The sequence below is a fragment of the Apostichopus japonicus genome, chromosome 2 (assembly GCF_037975245.1).
Source record: "Apostichopus japonicus isolate 1M-3 chromosome 2, ASM3797524v1, whole genome shotgun sequence".
Taxonomy (NCBI): domain Eukaryota; kingdom Metazoa; phylum Echinodermata; class Holothuroidea; order Aspidochirotida; family Stichopodidae; genus Apostichopus; species Apostichopus japonicus.
The window spans coordinates 14,878,381-14,893,906 of record NC_092562.1 but is presented as its reverse complement, the minus strand read 5'-3'; the positions used below and the strand labels follow the sequence as shown (position 1 = coordinate 14,893,906).

The window sequence follows — 15,526 nt, the reverse complement described above, 5'->3', positions numbered from 1 at the left end:
TACCCCACACACCAGGCTAATATGCATCATCAATGATTAATCTATAAGTGTTTTGCCACATTTCCTCACTATTTTGTTGAATTTATTTTCTCTCTTTCTCTCTTTCAAAGACATTTTCAAGAGAAGTTTGTGAGGGGCAAAAAGAGGAAAGTAATTTAGTGGATTTAAGCATGCTTGATAAACAGCAAAATTATGGTAGACTTTGTAGCAAGTCATTTCACAAACAAATCTTTTAAACGACCTTGTTCGATGAATTCAGTGGAGGAGCTAGAGGTATTGGTCGGGGGGGGGGCGAGAATGGTCTGTAGGGGCGTTTATTCGACACTATCTAAGCGGAGCGCAATCACAGGTTGGCGCGGAGCGTACAGAAAAATTTTGAGTAAAGATACTCCCTAGGTCACCGGAAATGACCCTTTCCGGGCCTTGCTAATTTGCAGATAAACGGAGAATAAATAGGTGTCATCGCCATTTTGTCAGAAAATTACACCAACAAAATGTGACAAATTTTTTGAATAGGTATTTGAGAGCACAAATTGAAAAGTCAATAACCACGAATAAGTAAAAAGTGGTAAAAAGCTGAAAAGGGCGCCAGCAGTCCATTTGAGTCCGTCAGGGGGGCATCCGCCCCCCCTGACTGTATGGACGCTCCGCCACTGGATGAATTGGTTAATAAGTGGACCGGCGCTCTAATATGGTCGTTAAAACATTCTTGTGGGCTAACTTTGCTGACTATCTTTGTCTTTAATATCAGGAATGCTTAACATTATTGCAACAGCAAAATTCTTAGAGTCAAATCAGGGTGTAATGGTTAAAAGTAATGCAGTTATCTCCTTTCATTGGTTTCTTTACAATATTAATATGCTATATTAATATGCTTTACGTTATTGTCTTTTTAAAAAACAGCCACATAGTTGCTTTAATACTCTCCTTGTTTAATTTATGTATTTTTTGGGGGGTTAAAATAAAAATTGAATTTGTGATACTCTTACACCATTTAAAATTAAATCTTTACATTCTTAAACCATTTAAAATGCTTGGCAAACATTACTAGCAACCTGTATATCTCACACACATGAATAGGAGGCATATTCATCTTTTCACCTATGAATATCTATATTATAACAACAGTTGTACACCATCATTTTTCCAAACATTTCATGTTATAAAATAATTCTAAAAATTTAACTTCCATTTGACTTTCTATCCAATTCCATGACTTGTTTTATAAAATTGCTAATTTACAAACATTTGAAGCTTCAGGATAAAGTAGGGATCAGTCCTTGATACAACCCTAAGATGTGATCTTTAATCATTCAGAAATGTCAGTAGTGACGACAAACCAGAAAAATTCTGCCGTGAAATAACAATTTCTTATTCTTTCATCATGAATATTTCATTTGCCTTAAATCTATGCACAATACTGGCTGGCAACAAGGAAAGAGTGGAGGTATGGTATAGTCTGCATATATATATAAATATATATATATATATATATATATATATGTATATGTATATTTTTCCCAATCCGAAAACACTATGAGACACTTTGGTGGTAGAAAAATGAAGGAGGTCACTAGGGTCAGTGAGGGTGTACAGTGTTAAAAGATTACCAGGGCATACTAGACATGGTAGAATGCGGTGCTTAGGTTGTGGGGAGACAGGTAAGTGGAGAACGAAGTAAATATATATATATATATATTTGTACGTTGTCAAAATTATACAGCGGTACTGCAGAGGTGTTATGAAGGTAGTCCAGTTGTTTTTTCATTAGATAACATGATTCCAGTAATCAGAAAATAAAATTCTTCATCAGACTGTTCTGAGGATATTTTGTTAAGAAAATGAACTTTGAATTAACCTTCTCTCATAAAATGAGAATCAATAACTTTAGAGATATTATTATTTTTTATAAAATCCACTGGCAAGTAGCTAGTTAAAAAGAGCCTGAATTTTGAGGCCCCTGATAAATGCTTGCATTTCACAGTAAAAGACATGTGAATTGCAAAATGATAAATCTCTGTTGTATTTGTTCGAAGAAAATAGCAAACTTGGATACAGTAGGAATTGACTTGTATCAAATATATATTCCCAGCTTTCAAATGTTTAGGATGTGTTTGGAAAATGTAATCTTTAAAAGTGGTTTCCGTAGCGTGGATTCAGTTCTACGAACTGAAATCCCTTGACGATATGTTTCATTAGCTTGTCTTATCAAATTTCATATCAAATAGTATAAATGTTGAAGCCAACAATATTGGAATTTTTTCAATTTGCTCTTTCCATGCATGTGACTATTTGATACTCTGATAAGTGAAAACATCTGGATGCTAAAGTAATGAGAACCTAATGGAATAATGAATTAATTGCTAATTAACAAACAGTCTGTGAAATAAATCTACAAAGGTGTAATAGTGTGATAAATTACAATCTCATTTCGAGAAATTCTCTGCAGATTTGGTGAAACTTTGCTCTGACTATAAATGCAAAAAGTTGCTTTAGACTTGATAAAAATGTTAACGATAATACATTAATTCATTAAACCAAAGTTCATAATCCGAACTTTGAATTTTCTGTTGGTCTGGGTAGTTCAAATAAATCCTTAAAATATTTGATACTGGTTCTATGTAGGAGAGTTTTACTGTATATTCCCTTTGAAAATCTACAGTAGGCCTAATTAGCTTAAAATTATGTCTTGGGTTGGGTCATAACTTCTGTCCAATTAATCCATGTGATACATATATATACACGATTTGATATTCCTTGTTTATGGCTTATTAATATAACCAAGTATTATATGCTATAGGTTGATGGGAAAATGCAATAAGAGTATTGAGACTGATAAGAAAAGAGCTTAGTAAACTAATATAAACAGGTTATAGTGACATTTTCCTGGTTGCTCCTAATGAGTAACTTATTAACTGTTTTATTCTTTAACAGGAAAATTTTGTGACACACAATTAAATGTGTTGGTTTAATTGTTTCATTTACAAAACCATACAATACGTACTAATTACTGAGAGGTGCGGTTGGTGAACTAAAGTGACAGATTATATTTCTAGGTACAACCTTATCTTTACCTTTAATAATTGAGAATGGAAACGCCAGTAAATCTCAAAGGAGAAATGCAAGAAACTGAGGCAGGATTGAGATTGGGAGGTAAGGGGGAAGGGTGGGGGGGGGAATAGGGGACTTAGAGGTGTCAGACCAAAATTGACTTGTGTTGAAATTACACAGGTCTGTGATTGTACCATTCCATGTAAAACCATTGTTGTGATAATAATTTAGGTCCCATGTTCCTTTTCTTCCTTCCCTCCATGCCCCCTCGGTTGTGGGCCATGAAATGTTCTTAAAGATATTCTGAACAGCAAAACAAGTTTGTCGTATAATTGAATTAATGTGTAATGAAAGGTACACCTGAGAATACATATTACTTTAAGAAATCAATTACTGGTTTTGCTCAAGGACAATGTAATGTTGTCTAGTAATAATTGAGTCAATCCTTAAATAAATAAAGAGCTCTACATTTTTCTTCTGGTCTAGATAAATCTTTGATGTTGTATTGATACTAAAATATAGCTGACACAATGGAATTCATTAACAGGATTTTCAATCCTGTTTCACTTCCAAATAATGAAGACAATTTTATAGCAACTCTGACAACATTTCCAAATTGTTGGGTTTTTGCATTTATAGCAAGCAACATTTGCTTCCACTTAATTAGTATTACACTAATTAAACATGAGAGTTTCCAGACGAGGATATTTTGATATACTGTAGAATCACGTCATTCAATTATTTACTCACAGTTAAAATGTATGCATTCAATTAAAATAGTTGGATGAAATTTTCCAATCTTGTTTTCAATAACTTGCTTTAACACAACAAATAATCTGTTTTAAAAAAAATATCTGTCTGGAAAAATGATAAATAGGCTTTACCAGAGCAGCCCTTAAAATCATGTTAATAATTGGTTATCACCTCCAGTAAACAGATCTTAGGTAAAACCAAATTTTAATATATCAAAGGATTGGATTAAGTTAGCATTTCCTGACAGTGTTACTTTACATCATTTGCAGAATTCATTATTGACGTAGATATAGCATGAATATTTAGGTATTTCTTCTCTCAAGTAGGTCACAGAAACAAGGTTCAAGAACTAGGGCAGGTTTATCTTAAATATCTAAACTGGGATGGCTACATTCCAAGAAAATTTACGATTTATATATATATATATATATATATATATATATATATATATATATATATATATGTAGAAGGAACTGAATAGAAAAAGGGAAACCATTATATATATAGAAAGAAACGGTAACAGTATAATAACATAAAATTTTGCATTATAACTGTCATGTGAAAATACTTAAAAGCATTCCTGAAGGCACGCACGCAGAAATTATGTAAAAAGTAATGGTAACTTTACAACAGCACATAATATTCTCTATTATAACTGTCACGTGAAATACTAAAAAGCGTTCCTATAAGCACGCACGCAAAATATATATATATAAAAAAACATTTACTGAAACACTAATATCTTCCATCACTCTTCACACAATACAGATTGGTAATTCTAACTTCCCAGTGACTGGAATGTATATAGAGTGATGTAATCTATGATGTCATATCATCTAAATTATGGATAAAGATCAGATTTCAAGTATAAATACTGACCACAATGACTGGCTGATAAATATGACATTTTCTTTTTCAGCTGGCTCATGATATGAGAAAACAAACTAATAAGAATTGGTCACTAGTTAGCAGATTGACTATTTCATAAACTATTTATATAACTGTTAAAATTCATCAAATGATGAAATTAGTTTTTTTTATCATTGAAATAGTCCATTTTAACTCACAGATTATGTAGATTTCTTTTTTTTTCTGTTTGCCAAGAAACATCAAAATCTCATCGGATTGGTCAGTGGCAGATTGAATTTTCCTAAATTGTAGACTGCCTTGTTTTTAAAATCTATCAATCTTTCTGTGTTATTTGCGATATATATGTCAGTTATATACATTATCTTACTGCATGTGAGCTGTAGTAGTCTGTACTACTCACTATAGTCATGACTCCATCATAACAGCTTAGTAGTATATTACTCATCAACAGTAATGGCCTCATCAAAACAGCTTAAATCTGAAGACATCTGAATAGATACATGTCATTTTCAGCCTTGACAATTTCATGACTGATTTGAATAAGAAGCGATATACCATCGTGACACTATAGCTCAGAAGATTTGAACTGCAAATCAACATCACAAACAACAAGTTTGTTGTAGTCTGCATCATAGTAAACAACTGCACTACACCTGTACTGATGTTACTCGTGATTGCTCAACAGCTGGCTATGCTGCCACCAGAAGAGGATTGAATCTGGGGCAATGGGGGGTGGAGAGGCGACGGGAGGGGTCGGAATGGTACATAGCCTATGGGGGGGTCGGTGGGAGATGTAACATATTTGATCTCAAAACTCCCTGAGAAAAATAACTCCCATGGGCTTTCCTGAACAGGATACTCGTACTCCCATTACAGATCAAAGGAGGGAAACTCTGTACTCAGAATTATCATCGACAAGAATCAGACATTTCTTAATTCAGAAATGGATAACTTGTCAAGTGTTAGCCCACTACATCCCCTGCCCCCCCCTTACCCCCAGCTAGTCTGCATCTCCTCCCCCACCACGTCTGTGGTTCCTGCATTCCGCTTACTTCAGATCACATCATCACATGACCAGGTTACCACCAAACAAAAGTATCACAAAACTTAACGTTGTCGTCGTCAACGAGTGTGTGGTGAGGTGGTGATTGTCGTCAGGTTTATTGATGGTGACCAGTGAACAATCAACCACAACTAGAAGTTTATTGTATAAAAGTAGCACCAGAACTAAGCAGTACATCATACACTGATAGCGGTGGGTTGACATGTTAGTGCAATCATGGTTTCTTTTCACTTTTCATTACTTTTGATGTGCGCATCAACTTTCCCCACTGTCGTGGTTGTCGTCGATCAGAATGTGACTTTGTTTTCAGGATCTACACAGCGTCCCTTTTATCTTGTGGAGTATCTACAAGCACATACATGTCTATACTCTAACACTCACACTACGAGATGTTGATGAAGTAGTCTTTTAATTGCGTTTCAAAAAAATTTTTAACTGTATTTTAAACACTCAAGACAATAATAAGTAAAATACAGTACATATTTTCAACAAGAATTCAAAACAATCAGATGGCACACATATTTATTTTCAAGCCTCAATGGCTGGAGGGGTGTCGCATCTTAAATGCCTCTATCTAGTCAAGACGAAGCTTTCTCTTGGAAACACAACAGGGTTAAGTGTTGTCTTGACAGAAAAACTGGCACACGTTATTGTGGGACGATTTTAAAGAGACCAGCTTACCACTGTATCTTTTGGTTTTCTATTATAACCAGAAAGCCAAATTGGTTTGAGATTCCTTGCCTCCTTTTATAAGAGAACATTTCTATGGTAACACTGCACACAACATTTTAATTGTTGACCAGTGTACTCACTAATCAAGTGATATGCAAGATCCTTGCCACAATGTGGACGTAAAATAAAAATATTAAGTTCATTCATGCTGTTCTTTAGATGGCTGTATGTAATGTTCCTATTTTCTCCATTTTTGCATGGTTTTCAGACTTTGACTTCTGTTGACCTCAATAACCATCAAATGATAACATTCTTGTACTCACTAATCTGGATCTTCATACCAAGCATCAAGTGTACCTGAAGGTAGACATTTTAAGTTATTCAGGTTTACATGATTTAGGGAGTTTGATCTTTGCTGACACATGAGCTGTACTACACAAATGTAGTTAAGTGATGAAAATGACAGCATCAATGATCTAAGCCCCCTTATACCCGAGTGACACCCCTCCCTTGATCCCTCCCCAAGATCCCTTCCCAAGATTGATATCAGCCAACATTTATGCTCCCTCTCCCTCCCCACCCCCTCAAATTCTCAGTCTGGCTTCTAAGGCCTGTATTATATCGTCTTTGAGCAAAATGATGCAAAGTTTGTGCCTAAACTCACAACTTTTAATAACATTCACAAGAAAAAGTAGGATATGTTCCACTTCTCCCCAACATCCTAGACATTGACAGCGAGGATAGAGCAATCTTTTCAATAGATGCACATTTTCTTCTTCTTTTTTTTTCATCCTTTCTGTTTTTAATGTCAGATAAAAATAACAATATAATCTAGGTCAAGACTGGCCAAATCGATCTGGGACTGGGATGAAAGTACTTTTCAAGGATACAATTTTCTCTCTCTGCCATCACTTCATCGAGAAGCACTTTTATTTTTGGGGTCGAAACTACGTAAATAACGAAGCTGCAAATGTGGTGAGGATGAATTTCTCTGCTAATTCTTCCAGAGTAAACAATTTCCTGTATGTGACTATCAATAAAACAAGACGATTTAAGTAGTTATTGAGAAAGCGCTTCTGCCACTCAACAAACATATATATATGTCGATGGAGTATGGGTTAAAGGTTAATCCGTGTTTAGACTCCACAGTGACGTACACAACTCACTAAACTTACTTTATAAAATGAAGGGAAGAAAAGGAGAACAAAGGGGGAGGGGGGTAGTGCTGGTGAAACTGCAACACCATTTGTATAAATAGTAAATAGGGGGCACTGATTTTACCAGCCACAGCAGAATTCTGTATACAATCCCTGGGCTGCAACACTTAATAAATGTACCAATTCCCTTTGACGAACAAAACGGACATTTTACTTTACATGATAACTAAAACGGATGGTAGAACTTTCCACTGTATGTAAATTAATTATCCCTCATGTTGAAATATCCAATCGCAAGGCAGACCTGTTCTATGGATACAAACAACACATGTTTATATAATAGTTATCCTATTCGTCAATCAATGTACTCATTGTTTCAGTTAAATCATGGTTGAATAAAAAATATTGCTCCAGATATCATGAGATTGTGAGAGAGGCATCTAAAGTGTTTTGGAAACTCTTCTCACAGGCCATCGGAAATTAACACTCAATAGACGACAGTTTCACATAAAACTGACATAGATAATGTTATGTTAGCATTCTCAGCTTACCTCAAATTCATTGTCAAAGCAGAGAATGAAGACAGAGACAGTCAGATTGGTGTTAATTTAATTTTCTTCACGATAAATTTTAAATTTGCACAAATCTGTGTCTCTGTTTAATATCTTTTGCAAGAGTAAAATTCAAGACTTTACATTCAATATAATAACTTTATACTGTTTCAAAAATGACAAAGATTGATGAAAACTTGAGAAGAAAATTTCAAATTGGAAAGAAATATTAATTATACAACTAGAAGGAAGGATTCAAAAAAAGGATTGATGAGAGAGAGGGCATTGCCCCTTCCTCTTAATAAATTGTGCCATTATAATGAATTAATCATGTATTCAGGCACGCCCAGATAAACACAAATGATAGAATTTAAGGGGTTCATCTAAGTTTAAGAATTATTGTGTTGAAGCAAAACCACATTTTGTGGATAAATGTTGATAAAAGATACCTTTTGGTTCTCTTTTTGTGAGTAAGAATAGTTTGAGAGCATGCTCTGTTGTTTGAACTGGGAGGTGTGTTTAGTGTGGGGGGATAGAAGGGGGGCGGGTTATCTTGTGACCAAACCTATGAGATATTTACACATAAGTGTATATTCCCAGAAATCTAAAATCTATGAGATAAATAAGCATTGGATGCTCCACATTATAGTTATTCAAGTTATTTAACATTAATACATATCATGCAGGAAAGTTATGTTACCGAGCCCAGAATGAACACAAGACCTCACTTTTGGAACAAATGTCTAAACAGTTAATAACTTGCGACCCAGCCAAATGGTTACCAAATATATTTAGAAAGCAGGGTAACTATTCATGTTATGGATACCACATGACTTTGTAGGATTGAGACAAATCATTTATGTTACGGATACAACATGACTTTGTTGGACTGAGACAAATCATTTATGTTATTACAGATACCACATGACTTTGTCAGACTGAGACAAATCATTTATGTTATTACAGATACCACATGACTTTGTAGGACTGAGACAAATAATTTATGTTACGGATACAACATGACTTTGTTGGATTGAGACAAATCATTTATGTTATTAAAGATACCACATGACTTTGTCAGACTGAGACAAATCATTTATGTTATTACAGATACCACATGACTTTGTCGGACTGAGACAAATCATTTATGTTATTACAGATACCATATGACTTTGTTGGATTGAGACAAATCATTTATGTTATTACAGATACCACATGACTTTGTCAGACTGAGACAAATCATTTATGTTATTACAGATACCACATGACTTTGTCAGACTGAGACAAATCATTTATGTTATTACAGATACCACATGACTTTGTCGGACTGAGACAAATCATTTATGTTATTACAGATACCACATGACTTTGTTGGACTGAGACAAATCATTTATGTTATAACAGATACCACATGACTTTGTCAGACTGAGACAAATCATTTATGTTATTACAGATACCACATGACTTTGTTGGACTGAGACAAATCATTTATGTTATGGATACCATATGACTTTGTCAGACTGAGACAAATCATTTATGTTATGGATACCATATGACTTTGTTGGATTGAGACAAATCATTTATGTTATTACAGATACCACATGACTTTGTCGGACTGAGACAAATCATTTATGTTATTACAGATACCACATGACTTTGTCGGACTGAGACAAATCATTTATGTTATTACAGATACCACATGACTTTGTTGGACTGAGACAAATCATTTATGTTATTACAGATACCACATGACTTTGTCAGACTGAGACAAATCATTTATGTTATTACAGATACCACATGACTTTGTTGGACTGAGACAAATCATTTATGTTATGGATACCATATGACTTTGTCAGACTGAGACAAATCATTTATGTTATGGATACCATATGACTTTGTTGAATTGAGACAAATCATTTATGTTATTACAGATACCACATGACTTTGTTGGACTGAGACAAATCATTTATGTTATTACAGATACCACATGACTTTGTCAGACTGAGACAAATCATTTATGTTATTACAGATACCACATGACTTTGTTGGACTGAGACAAATCATTTATGTTATTACAGATACCACATGACTTTGTTGGACTGAGACAAATCATTTATGTTATTACAGATACCACATGACTTTGTCAGACTGAGACAAATCATTTATGTTATTACAGATACCACATGACTTTGTCAGACTGAGACAAATCATTTATGTTATTACAGATACCACATGACTTTGTCAGACTGATACAAATCATTTATGTTATTACAGATACCACATGACTTTGTCAGACTGAGACAAATCATTTATGTTATTACAGATACCACATGACTTTGTCAGACTGATACAAATCATTTATGTTATTACAGATACCACATGACTTTGTCAGACTGAGACAAATCATTTATGTTATGGATACCATATGACTTTGTTGGATTGAGACAAATCATTTATGTTATGGATACCACATGACTTTGTTGGATTGAGACAAATCATTTATGTCATTACAGATACCACATGACTTTGTCAGACTGAGACAAATCATTTATGTTATTACAGATACCACATGACTTTGTCAGACTGAGACAAATCATTTATGTTATTACAGATACCACATGACTTTGTCGGACTGAGACAAATCATTTATGTTATTACAGATACCACATGACTTTGTTGGACTGATACAAATCATTTATGTTATTACAGATACCACATGACTTTGTCGGACTGAGACAAATCATTTATGTTATTACAGATACCACATGACTTTGTTGGACTGAGACAAATCATTTATGTTATGGATACCATATGACTTTGTCAGACTGAGACAAATCATTTATGTTATGGATACCATATGACTTTGTTGGATTGAGACAAATCATTTATGTTATTACAGATACCACATGACTTTGTTGGACTGAGACAAATCATTTATGTTATTACAGATACCACATGACTTTGTCGGACTGAGACAAATCATTTATGTTATTACAGATACCACATGACTTTGTTGGACTGAGACAAATCATTTATGTTATTACAGATACCACATGACTTTGTCAGACTGAGACAAATCATTTATGTTATTACAGATACCACATGACTTTGTCAGACTGATACAAATCATTTATGTTATGGATACCATATGACTTTGTCAGACTGAGACAAATCATTTATGTTATGGATACCATATGACTTTGTTGGATTGAGACAAATCATTTATGTTATTACAGATACCACATGACTTTGTTGGACTGAGACAAATCATTTATGTTATTACAGATACCACATGACTTTGTTGGATTGAGACAAATCATTTATGTTATTACAGATACCACATGACTTTGTCAGACTGAGACAAATCATTTATGTTATTACAGATACCACATGACTTTGTCAGACTGATACAAATCATTTATGTTATTACAGATACCACATGACTTTGTCAGACTGATACAAATCATTTATGTTATTACAGATACCACATGACTTTGTCAGACTGAGACAAATCATTTATGTTATGGATACCATATGACTTTGTTGGATTGAGACAAATCATTTATGTCATTACAGATACCACATGACTTTGTCAGACTGAGACAAATCATTTATGTTATTACAGATACCACATGACTTTGTCAGACTGAGACAAATCATTTATGTTATTACAAATACCACATGACTTTGTTGGACTGAGACAAATCATTTATGTTATTACAGATACCACATGACTTTGTCAGACTGAGACAAATCATTTCTGTTACAGATACCAAATGACTTTGTTGGACTGAGACAAATAATTTATGTTATTACAGATACCACATGACTTTGTTGGACTGAGACAAATCATTTATGTTATGGATACCACGACTTTGTCAGACTGAGACAAATCATTTATGCTACGGATACCATATGACTTTGTCAGACTGAAACAAATCATTTGTTTCGGACACCACATGGTTTGTCGGTCTGAGACATATTTACTGTAGTACAACCAAGCATGAAATTGCAGCTTTAGAATATCAAGAATGCTTGTGGCAAGTTATTTTACTTCATTTTCCGTAAGTGTATGATCCTAAAATGACTAGCTTATAATCCAACCACACAACAATGAATTCTTGCTATCGAGTGTTGTTGTAGACAACCCTCGAAAGGAAAGAATTCTACTGCGGCATTTTTCGTGAGTCCTACGGCAATAACTGGCTACGGCGGATACCGAAAGAAAATGAATTTTGTTCTATCGGATGAAAGCGACCATTTTCTATTTCCATGGCAACGAGCAGACAGTATGATATCTGCAAAGGCCCATGCTCCTCTGGGATGCAAACGCTCTGTAACTGGCTCCTACGATCAGCTTGAAGCTGATACCTGAGACCAATTCGTCTGATTCTTTCAAGAGAAAAGAGAACTTTCCAAACTGATCGTTCGGCAGTGATTCTCCTCTGCTTTCTCCGTCATTTATTCCCCTCAAGCGAAAATTAAGAAATGAAATTGGCTGTAAAAAAGACGCATGTGGAGGTTTTTGTGCAACGAGGACGAACAATCTCTTGAGGAAAAAAAAATGTAATCCAGTTTTTCAAGGCATTGTAAATTGCATCTGTAAGGTAATTTGGATGATAATGGGGGATGTGTTGCTAACATTTGAGTGTCCCTAGACGGCTCCCATGTGTCATCTGACAAGACTACGGCATGTTTACGACGAGGCGAAGACTCGCGAAAACGACGGAATGAGGGGGGAGGGGGAAATTGGCACCAGTCATTCCAATTTATTTTCAAGTTGAGGGGGCACTTTATGCGACTGCCTCAGACAAGTGTCGTGTTGGTTAACGACCGAGTGACCTCCATTAACCTACGATAAACTCTGTCTCTCCGGGTCCTGTCTCTCGCAAGTTGTGCATAACGGAATAGTTGAATCGTTTGCATGTCAGCCAATATCAGTCATGGGGGCCCTCTCGGATACATGAAAATACAATCAGGCAGATAGAAAGAGAGGCTGGAGAAAGTTTCGACCTTCTACGTAATGAAACGCTTTCTGGGTTGGTTCTTATAACTGCTTAAAATTCAGCGTCTGTAAAGTTATCCTCTCTCTACGAACTTAAGTCTGACTGAAGATGGTAGGCCACATTTCCCTCCGGGGAAATGAGTTTGGAGATCCATGGGAGGGATGTTGTACATCATTGATCAGGTCCATCTGACACATAACAACACCTTTACTGACTTAGCATATTAAAAACTAAATGCAGAGTTTGCATCTTCGATGCCACTGGCTCAAGGACTTTTTTCACTAGATCTAGAAATGATGGTATAGTCAAGAATTCTAAAGGGCACAGGTTGGGCATCGAAGTTTAATACCTAGAGGGAGCCAATTTTCACGGGAATCACTTTCTCGCAGGTCTTATAACTTTAATGCTTCTTGGAAAAAGACTCCAAGCAGGGCGAAAGTGTACAGGGCTGTAATATAGGTTATAGGATGGGTTTAGTTGAGTGTGCTTATGGGAAGGGAAAGGGGATATTTGTCAGTGGAGCAATGATACATATATCAGCTAGGGCAAAACATTGTCCAGTTGTCTGAGACGTCCAAAGCTCGGTTCAGACAACCAAAACCAGCTTTGGCGGTCGTCTGGTGGACGACTAATTGTTTATATCAAATTCATATTGCATTCTAAACATAAATATATCCCCAACAATTGATAAATTGCAATAACCCTCCTGTAGAACCCATGATCCACTTATGATCCACTTATGATCCACCTATGATCCACCTATGATCCACCCAAAGTGGAGTTTTACTGGACCAAGGCTGGTGTTCTACTCACCAAACTTTAAAAACACATCTCTCCTACTGGATACAAATATCGATCATTTTTTTTTTGTTTTTGATATGTGTGTCGGACAACCAAATTTGCGGCTATTCGGAGGTGAAAACCTGGTCGTCCAACCAGGAACCACCAGAGAATAAATCTTTAAATGACTTAAATGACTCAATTTTACATTCACAGTAAATTTCAAACTTTAACTGAGTCTTGAAAAGAAGGTGCTTCTTTAAAAGCTTGATACTTTGAAAAAGATTATTCAGAAAGGTAGAGTTGATTATGGAATAAGTTTGCTCCAATTTTGTTTTATAAATGAATATGTCAGAATTTATGTTCACATATCTCATTCAACATATGGATAGTTTTCTTTGAAGTTTTTAGGCCGCCGGCAGTTACATTAAAGATGAGACCCCAGGATTGGTGTTCAGCATTTTGATTTCGAACAACAACAACCCACCCCCTACCACGTGTTAACATTAGACTCATCCACCCCCACCCCCACCAGGTATCAAACCCTATGCACATAATTTTTTTCTTACTTCATGCTAAATATTTCATTTACAAATGTAAATTGCAGGTAATCAATCCCAGCCACGCTCATTTTATTAGCGCTGTAGATTTGATCTTTAGTGTTGAGAAACACATTGTATTTAAAAACCACAGTTGCCATATGTACAATAAATTAAAAGTTGTTGCGAAAGGTTTGAATGATAGTATATAAGAAACTATCGCTTAGTATATTCGTTTATCATTCTCTATTTACATTGTTTTATTATGTTATTTCTGTTATGTTTAGATATATATATGCTATGTTTACATATATGCTAAATATCTAGACTGGAAATACACTGCAGTAAAAAATACAAAATCAAACCCTATGCTCACAATCGTCGCTGATCCCTGGTCAATCCCGGGTCTATACCAGGTCGATCTCAAGTCAACCTCGAACAGCGTTTACATTACAAATTTAACACTGTAGCAGAATCCAATTCCTTGCCTCTCCAAGTCTAACGTAAATGGGTCGTTAGAGTAATATCTTAATACAAAGATCATCAACTTTCAAAATGAATGACCATCATCAAATGTATTCTACTTATTAAAAGCCATTAAATTGATGTAAAATTTCTTACAAATATTGCTGGTTTTATGTGATAATTATGATACTTATGTATCATATTTTTTGTTAGTATATTTTGTTTTATATAAATGCTTTTATGGCATCACTAATCCCGCAAAAAAAAAAAGAAATTAACAACAAAATGTGAGTACTCACCAAATATCAACGAAGGAACGAATCGCAATAGAAAGAAAATTCAGGAAAACATGTCTGTGTCCAAAAGAATTATTCCAGTTAGAAACAAAGAAAGCTGTTCCACTTTATGGCATAAGATGATCTAATGGAAAAAACAAATAGAATGAAATATTAGAAGCAGTGATAATAGTTTGGTATTAATATTCAGATCTTTAAGGTTATTTTATGGAAAAAAGTTCCCTGTTATAAAACTGTGTATATTTAAAATGTCCACTATAATCAACGATTTAAAGTAAAATTAAAAATTAAACAAAATTACGTCAATTATTTAATCTAATAAC

At 34.8% G+C, this 15,526-nt stretch overlaps 1 protein-coding gene across 10 annotated transcripts in view; it reads right to left on the bottom strand.

Annotated features, from left to right (window-relative positions):
* Positions 1–15,526, bottom strand: part of LOC139979448 (uncharacterized) — a 266,786-nt gene that overhangs the window by 185,114 nt on the left and 66,146 nt on the right. For all 10 annotated transcript variants that reach the window (XR_011797169.1, XR_011797163.1, XR_011797168.1 and 7 more), the window contains one exon: positions 15,207–15,327. The gene's annotated coding sequence lies outside the window, so the exon portion shown is untranslated. The remainder of the gene's footprint in view (positions 1–15,206; positions 15,328–15,526) is intronic.